This window comes from Macrobrachium rosenbergii, chromosome 51 (assembly GCF_040412425.1).
Source record: "Macrobrachium rosenbergii isolate ZJJX-2024 chromosome 51, ASM4041242v1, whole genome shotgun sequence".
NCBI classification, from domain to species: Eukaryota; Metazoa; Arthropoda; class Malacostraca; order Decapoda; family Palaemonidae; genus Macrobrachium; species Macrobrachium rosenbergii.
Genome location: NC_089791.1, coordinates 25888253 through 25897657, shown reverse-complemented (window position 1 = coordinate 25897657; position 9405 = coordinate 25888253).

Below are 9405 nucleotides of genomic sequence, written 5' to 3'. Positions count from 1 at the left end.
TCATTTCTGGAGTCTTGAAGCTAGTCTGAAAGATGTACAGTACTGTATTCTTAAACAAAAAGTATATTGGAACACGACAAAATTAAAGCAGTATTGAGAAGGATAAGATTTTACGTGACATATGAAAAGTAAAAGGTCAACTGTAATGTAGCTAGAGCAGCAAAAGAGAATGCAAAAAGATCCTGGATACTGCCTAAATTGTGCAAGGAAAGGCACTTTCAGAGTATGGTGGTAGCTAAGCAGGTATTTACGGACCATTTTTTTTCCTCTTCTTGGTTGAGCACTAGACTGATTGGCTAAATTCATGTTTATTATACAGTAGTTTCTTTTGTTTTATGCAGTGATTATGATTTTGAGTCTTGTGTTTCAGTTTTGGTTCTTTACGTTAGATACTTTTGGACTACTGTATTGTGAATGATATATAACTGTCTTCATTATTGCCAATTGGATGGGGTCCTCACTTTATTGTTGTTCATTTTGTTTTATTGTACATTATTCTTAAATTTCATTTTGGTTTTATGTTAGGGCTGGTGTTTGTCTTTTTCATACCTTTTTGTATGGAGGTTCAAATTTTTCATCATAGTTTTTGCCCTCACTTATTAATGATTGCATAAATTTAGAATGTGCATGTGTATTGTATTTTCTATTTATAGAATCTTTTTTGTAAAAAAAGTGAATCATGGCAAGTGTCTAATGTTTTGCAGAATCATGAACTCCCAATTGTAACTACTCGTTTGTTTTTAAGGAAATACAATCCATCGCCTTTTACATGGGAATGTTCCTCAGTGCGAGCTGGAAAGTCATTGAAGCTTGGTGACTGGATGGTTAATTGGAAGTAAGTAGATAAGGAGGAGGAAACTCCTACTTGCCTACTGTAAGCTGGCACTTTTTTATTTGGCTTTGGTTGAGTTAAGATGCCTTGTTGCACTCTGATTTATGATCAAGTTGAAACTTTTTTATTTTATGTATGATGTTTGGGTTTGTTGTTCCACATGGATCTGAACGAGGAAAGTAAACAATGAAAGGTGTGAAGGACGTAACTGGGTGTTTGGCTGCTTTAGTGTAATCAGTTTTGTTGTTCAGCAGGTGTAGACCCTACAAGGAATGTGGTGGCTGGTCAGTCTTGGAGTGGAGAGGTTCATGAGCAGCGAACAAAGAACAATAGATGTTTGCTGGTTTCTTCGAAGGGCTTTGCTCAGCATTTGATACTGCCAAATCAATTAAATCTCTCTATCACATCTGGCTCGCTGAGGTTGGTATTTAAGACGAGGTGTCCCTAGATGAGACTGCATTGTGTGTTCATGGTTTGCTGCTGCCTATCCCTGCTCCATTGGTGGTGCTACAAGATTAACCGGTAGAAGATTCTGTCCCTTGGTATTCTGAGTAATCTATTTTTTACTACGTTGCTGCTAAGGAACTCACTTGTGTTGAACCTCTTGTAACAGTCATCATACTTACCCGAGAAGACACCCCCAGTGTATTCGATCACAGGCCTTGCTCCTCCACTCTTTCTGCATGTCTCAACACTTCTTGTTCCTTAGCCAAGTTGGGCAAGACTTGTGGATAAAGTAAGGTGAAGAAACACGTGTGCATTTTCTTCTGCTTTTTGTCACTGAGTTCTTCCTCCTTATCTTCAATCCATTCTTCCTTCCATTGAAGGCAGAAGAGGAAAGAGGTCTCACAAGAAGGGTTCCAGTGGCAAAACTACCACCTGAACCCATTAATATATGATTGACCCAGATATTAGCTGCCTTTTGACTTGTGTTACCTTATCGGACAGCACATGACTCTGACATTATTGGTCCCTGCTCCTGTTCACAACTGTGAGCATGGCATTTCTGGGTGGAGATTCAACTTGCCAGTCAGTAGAGAAACTATCCTGCCATTGGAGGAGCAAGTCTTATAGGTAAAAAAGCAATGATTTGTATTTCTGTAAGAACAAATATTTTCTTAGTTGTACAAACTAGTGCCTTTTATTCATAACACCCCACATAGTCCCTGATGCTGGAAGAAAACATTCCAGCTTATGGCAGATAAGTAGGGGTTTATCTCACTCACCAGCCAACCTCCAATTAACCACCATGTCACCTAGATTCAGCAAACATTTCTAGCTCATGCTGAGGAATATTTCATACACAAAGGATCTGTTTTGTATACATGGGGGAAAATACAAATTACTTTAAAAATTTGATATTTTGTTGTAGTTATATACATTAGTTATATTAAGTCACACAAGCAAGCCTGTACTAATTACAAAATACATACAAAGCCTTTTGAGGTCATTTTTGTTCATTTGCAGTACTGTGAATAAGACAGAGCTGTGTAGATAAATCTTAATATTACTTTTGTAAACATAAATTTAAAAATTTTGGGGTTTAATGACAGAACATTATATCAGTATATTTTTATTACTTATAGTCAAAGTTAAAGTACAATACAGCATAGCACTCTTGAAAAATTCTGCACTACTGAGAAAGTTGAATTTTACAATAGATACATTATTATATATATATTGGTAAAAAGCATATCACAAGGAGATTCTACTGAAGAAGTTGAGCATAATCTCCTTTGCTAAAATTACCAAGTGAGCTGCTGTGCTGAGAAATTTCATGTTATTCAAATTCTGAAAAATACAGTTTTGTGCACTATATTCTATCAATACTGAAGTTTAAATCACAAATGGTTTCTGAAAAACCCAAAAATGTTTTCATTACCATGATGGATAAAACTGATGTACAATATGTGAGAAATTTAACTTAAACTAGTTATTCAGTAACATACTTATTCATCTACAAGATGTAGTCACATGGAAGCTGGAAAATAGTGTAACAAACACAAACCTCATATTGTACTATACTACACCACCCAATGTGCTGCAGCATTAGCTGGGAATAGAATCGGTTACTGATAAATAAAACAAAGTCTTCTGGTAAATAACGCCCATCTCAGGGAACCCAATCACTACACAACCCTTATTAGTGCTTCAGTGAACCAAAGCAGATGCTGGAAACTGAAAGGCTGGGAGAAGGGCACCTTCAGTGTAAGGTTACATTTGTGGAACAAAGAGGTTGGTAATTCTGGAACAGTGATTTTGTGTTCACACTTGCCTTGAGTCGCTACTACAGCAACATATCAACTCTTAGATGCCTCTTATAAAACAAAAGGGACACTGACAGATTTGGTAATTAGAACTGATCTGAAAATAGCTGTTTCTCTAGGATCACCAACACCCTGTAAGATGTTTCATTATGTATCTTAAGGCCGCTTGAGTCTGTATTACTTATATATGAATAAGAGGTCTGTGCCAGCTGGGTACTGGTCAACTACCAAGAGGAATATGAGTACAGTATTCAGGGCATCATCATCATGAAGATGACAGTGACATTTCTGCAGTCACACATCACAGAAGCTGAATAGGATTTCCAACTTCAGCATTAAGATGATACTGAAATATCTTGACCTCAGGGGCTCCTACCCTAGGAAAGGCATTATTCTTGTACAACAATTGAAAATTCACAAGATGACTGCACTCTTAACTAGATGGTGTGATGTGCACTCTTAACCAGATGGTGTGATGTACAAGTCTCATAACCGGAGCTTCCAGTGAACATCTGTAGTAGTACACATAAGACAAAGCCTGATCACCCAGTCTACTGATAAGACTCTTCAGATATTTCTTGGAGACCCTCCATGAAATAAGGTGGAGGACTGATGTGGCCAAAAAAAGGGGTTCTTTGCTCTGAAGACAACTGAGCAAGGCATAAAATGATGAACATTGGGAATGGGTGACCTTAGACTGGTCCTTGAAACTTACAGTTGTAAGAACTGTTGTTATAAGATTATGGTTTGTAGCACTGAATTTATGCTACTTATCCTGGGACAGTGAATTTTTAAGTACTTTTTGAACAGTGATCTCATCAGATAGAAAGGAGACATAAGGTTACAAGTTTCCCAGACACACAAGAAATCAAAGAAATGAATTTTTAACTGTAAGCTCTGTTGGCTATGGAAATCCTAAAAAGGTTTATAAATGTAGTGTTTCCATATCTAGTATGTAATGCCTCCCCAAAGGCACCATGCTTTTCACACAGCTTTCATAGTACTGTACTCGTAAGTATTGTTCCTATGACAAAAATAAAGTAGATCATGATTTGTCTATGCCAAGAGGATGCAGAAAGCTGTAACACATGCCAGTAACACATGCCAAGATCCTACGTGGCTAGTTCCTGAATTGTTTGATATCAGGTCCACAGTATAGGTAAGTTGTTTCTGTCTACATTTTATTTTGTGTTGCAGCATTGTCAGTGAGGGTTTCTTTCCCCCTGACAAAATGATACTAGATGAATGTCCTTTGAGAATCAGTAGTCTTCCCTGAGTTTTGTTTGCACACCCAGATGGGAATCCTCCTGTCTGTTTCATTTAGGCTTATTCACTGTCATTGTCCAGCCTAGGAACCCTGTCTTGCAAGTAGTTTTTAACTTGAGAGACAATGTACACCTGATTTGTTTGAGAGAAGGTGCACGTATCAGGTTCAGGAGTCTTCACTCTGCACCTTGTGAAGAATGTACTCTATGTAGCCTTATGGTTTGTTAGTTCATCCTGTAAGTGGAAATGTGAAATCATTGTTGGCCTTTGCACCAGACTAAGGTATAGGATATAGATGAACTTCCGCTATAACCAAGTGTGGTATTGGCATGACCTGCTCCTGTAGCTTCCCTGCACCTCCATTAGCAGGAATGTTGCTCCTGTAGCTTCCCTGCACATCCATTAGTAGGAACGTTGAACATCCAAAATTCACTGTGCTCTTTAGGATTTTGAGAATCTGCCAACTGAAACTTCCAATATCTGGAATTGGGTAAATGCAGCTTTCATCTTAAATACATGTTGAGATCTAGGTTCCATGTCTCCCCCTGCAACAGAACCATCTATGCACATCTCTTCTTAGCATATTATGACTAAGATACACTTGAACTATTTGTTGGTGCCTTTATGCTTCTAATGTATTGAAGAATCCTCTGACAGGTTTCCATGAAACTACTAGTATTTTGCCACATGAAAATTCTGATGTTTGTTCTAAGTAGCCATGTCTCGGGTAAGTGTTAGTGTTAAGGAATCCCTCCTTTACAGCTTCCTCATGTCTGTTCTAAGTAGCCATGTCTTGAATAAGTGTCAGTGTTAAGGAATCCCTCCTTTACAGATTCCCATGGAAAAATAATTCAAATTGCTTTCTCCATTGGGTGGGTACCAACCATATATATGGGTCACACCTTCCATTTTTAAGGATATGGCACTGGCACTGCTGGCTAGAAGCACCTATACTGTACTGTCAAGCTGCCCTTAAAGGAAATGGAGTCAAAATGTACCATGAAATCTAAACTTAGAATAGCAAGACTATTAATAAACTAAAGTGCAAGAATTTTTCAACATTACTCTTAGATGAAAATTTATTTACAGCGCTAATCAATTGGTCTTGATCATTTAATATCTTGAATTAAGTAAAATGCATAAAAACTGTTTCCTCTGTTAATTTACTACGTAAAATGCAAAAAAATTGTTTCCTCTGTTAATTTACTAAGTGGGCTAAGCAAACAAAAAAACTTAAAAAACTGAAGCCTCCATGACTTGCTGAAGGAAATACTTTGTTGTAAACAAGCACACAAAATACATTATATCCAACAAGCTATACTGTATTTATGTTTACTTTGTAATGGTGTAGAACAAAGAGATGAAGGGTGTGGAATACATACTTCCAAATCATATAATAGCCAAGGACACAAATAAAATGGCTCCCTCTCTCAAGAGGGATGCTTGCCTTGGGAATAGCCACTTGGTAAATTGAATTTATTGGCTATTTTCAGCTAATACCAGAGAATAAGAGGCAGTGTAGCATAGCATAAATAGAATAAGAGGTTTATGCACTGTATGAACACATTTAAAAATTATAATGGGAAGACAACTGGTAAATATTTGGCAAGTAAAATACTGCTTATGCATAAAAGTCAAACCTGCAAGTAAAACACTGCATATACTTACGGGTAAAACCTAACTCACAATAAAAACTGTAATGGAACAAATATTACTGTACTTAACAAACACCACCTCACATTTCGAAGCAATACTTCATATACACTGGAGTAAAAAAATTTGTTGCATTTTTCTTAAAAACTGGTAAAGAAGTTTTAAGCATTTTGTATTGCATCAAAATAATACAAACACAAAAGAATTCAACTGCATCAGTCATTGTCCACCTACAACAGTCATAATACAGTTTTTTTCATAAAAGCAAAAGTGGCTTATTCAAGTAATAAAAATACTATAAAAAGTGCTTCCAGTCTTTAAAAGTAAATTATAAGAAAACTTACTGATGTCTATGCATAAGGTTATGTGGTTTTGTTTTTAAAGCTCAAAAAACAGAGAAAAGGTTTAAATGATCAACTGTAAGGAAAATATTTTAGTGCTGGCTATGGATAATTCCTAAGCTACTTCCAAAGCAGCTCCATATCACAAGAGATAGCAAAGGCACAGCACTTTAGTATATACAAATCCAGTGTGCACAATGAAAAGCATTACAGTGTACTGCTACAAATAGGGCAAACAGTGAGAAAAAGCCAATTCCAGAGCGCAGTGCAAAACTGACACTAAAAAATACTCGTGCAGCAATACAAACTGAAGATAACAGATGAAACTTTTATGCGTAAAAAAAAAAAAAAATTCATGCTGATACAATGTACCGATATACATAATTTGATAAATTTCAAACTTGCAGTTTGTGTTTTTTACTAAAATACTTTGATTACAGGAAACTGAGTCTGCTCTAAATAATTTGAAAGGGTAAGCACAAGATTATCACATTACACATAAAAGTTTAGACTGAATAATATTTTTGATTGTTAGATTTTAATGTTTGCGGTTAATTGCTACCATTATGAAAAAATGGCTTCGCAGAAATATACAAAATAGACGTTAATGCTCTGTTTCCCCTGATTTCATCAGTTTCTAATTTGTTAACTCAAACACTTCCTACTTCTAGTACCAACTCTGTAGGACTAGCTACTAAGGTCAGCTGACAAAAAGGAAATATAAAAAAAGAATGATCACAGATTATAACAAATGGTTATAGAAGTCCACAGCTATTATATAACAACTGGTTAAAGTCATCCTTATCAAAATAAATGGTTAAAGTGGTCCTAGCCTGACCACTTTAACATCAAATTCCATTAACAAAAATTTTAATTCTGAACAGCTGTTTTCTACACTTCATGCATTGTGAAAGTGAAGTAGTAATGGCTCTAGTCCTGTAGTAAAACAACCCATCCCTTCAAAATGTTCTAGAAGTCCAGTCTTAAAGTGACATTTCAAATCATCAAACCAAATGGCACTAAAACTAGTCTGGAATGCAGAGTGTACAGGACTTTGGCTAACCCATATAGCCCATTTGTCAGTACAATTAACCAACTTAACATATCGATAAAAGACAAATATCTATCGGGTCCCATACGGAGTAGTGCCATCTGTGTACTTCACGTGATGCATTGTAGTCAATGCTACAGGCTGCTTGAAACGTTCTTTCAGCTCATAGCTGCACCCATTTCTTAGCCTCACTCTTCTCACTTCCTTTCTTCATTTTGCTGTCCAACCTCTTAAATTACCTAATACTGTACAAGTGTTGGGTTTTCTCCCAGTGGCACCTTTAGATCCTTGTCCTACATCACCCTTATTTTCTGGATCTCTATCTTGATGTCAAACCACTTAAATCCTTCTTCTGTCTTAAGCACTGAATGGTTAAAAGTGCCCTGAAGCTTGGTGGGACAGTCGAAATTTAATCAAATCAAATAATGAACTGATGCTAAAAAATATATAGAGACCTGGAAGTCAAACATCTGGTTTTTGGAAAAGAAATTATTCAATCAGTTTGACAGAACTGACAATAAAACCTTGACAGAGTAATGACTAGCTCACTCAGAAAAATATTCCTTAAGTATCAAACTTATTTAAAAAAACAGAGATGGGCTGTTGAAATCAAATTAATTAGTTTGTTTCTCATAGCATGAATTTCCATTTAACTGGTTGCCAACAAAAGATATGGACTTCATTTGGGACCACTGCTTTAATGGTAAGAACAGTTGCCTATCAAACCAATAGATGCTTTCTATAGGATAGTTGCTTTTCTCAGAGATAACTGATGCCTAGCAACAGAGCAGTTTTCAAAATAGTCAACAATATATACAATACCTAAACAAAGATGTAAAAATGTCCTACATAGCACTTTACATGTTAGCACATATCTTCCTGATAAAAAGGAGTATTATGGAGTAGAAGTCAGAAAAGAGAACAAGAGAAAATATGGTAGTAATCCATACCGTTCTAACGTACAGACAGACACTGGTGACTGCAACTATTTAGGTGAATTTTGCACAAAAAGAAAGCTGACTGTTGAGAAACACATGGAAATGGATAATAAAAAGATTTTAACTCTTTAGTGCAACAAAAACCATTACCATACTGCAAAGAAAGTGTCTTATGGAGTCAATGTTCCTACAATAAGAATTAGAAAAGCTGAAGAATAAAAGGACGTGAAATAAAAGGACGTGAAGGTCAAAATTCTATGTAGAATGACAAATATTCAAAACCTATCACAAACAGATTGCCATTTTATGAGAACAGTATTTTATAAGATAATTTAGGTATTCCTAGTAATACAAATATCCTTGTCAGTACAGAAGGCAATGCTTATTTTAGAAAGACAATACGTACTTTGGCCAGAATACGAAGAGTACAGTACATTATGAAATATTCTAATTCTCCTAAGATTCCTAAACTAGCCTTTTGATCTTGAAAAGATCAAAAGGCATTTTAGGACAAAATTCTTGAAAAAAAAAAAAATCATAGTTAACTTCCCATGATTATGCAAAACATCACAAATTAAGTGCACACCTTCATCAGCATTAGGGGTGAAATACAGAATGTAGGTCAAGTGATTCCTTATAAGTACAATAATGTATGTAAAATACATCAATAAAAGTGCTTAAAAATATGCTGGTTTCAAGAGTCATACACTAGGTGTAAAGTAGAGAGATACTAGGTTCATAATGGTACAACTATTGTTCCAGTACATACACAAGCGAGATAATAAAATATGTATTATAGTGCTTAGAATATTTTGCTTATGATGCCTAATTTATTACAAGAAATGGGAGGGTAAATAGTAATACACTCACAATTATGACATGAAGAAAATACTATTCCAGTAATATAAATATGATAATACTACAGCGTATGTCTTATGCCACAAACAAGTTGTCATGATTTCACAAAATAGGCTATATTACTGTATGTGTACCTAAATCAAAACATTTGATGTACTTTCAGTTTTGATTTCATTTATTTTCTGTGCAGCAGTATACA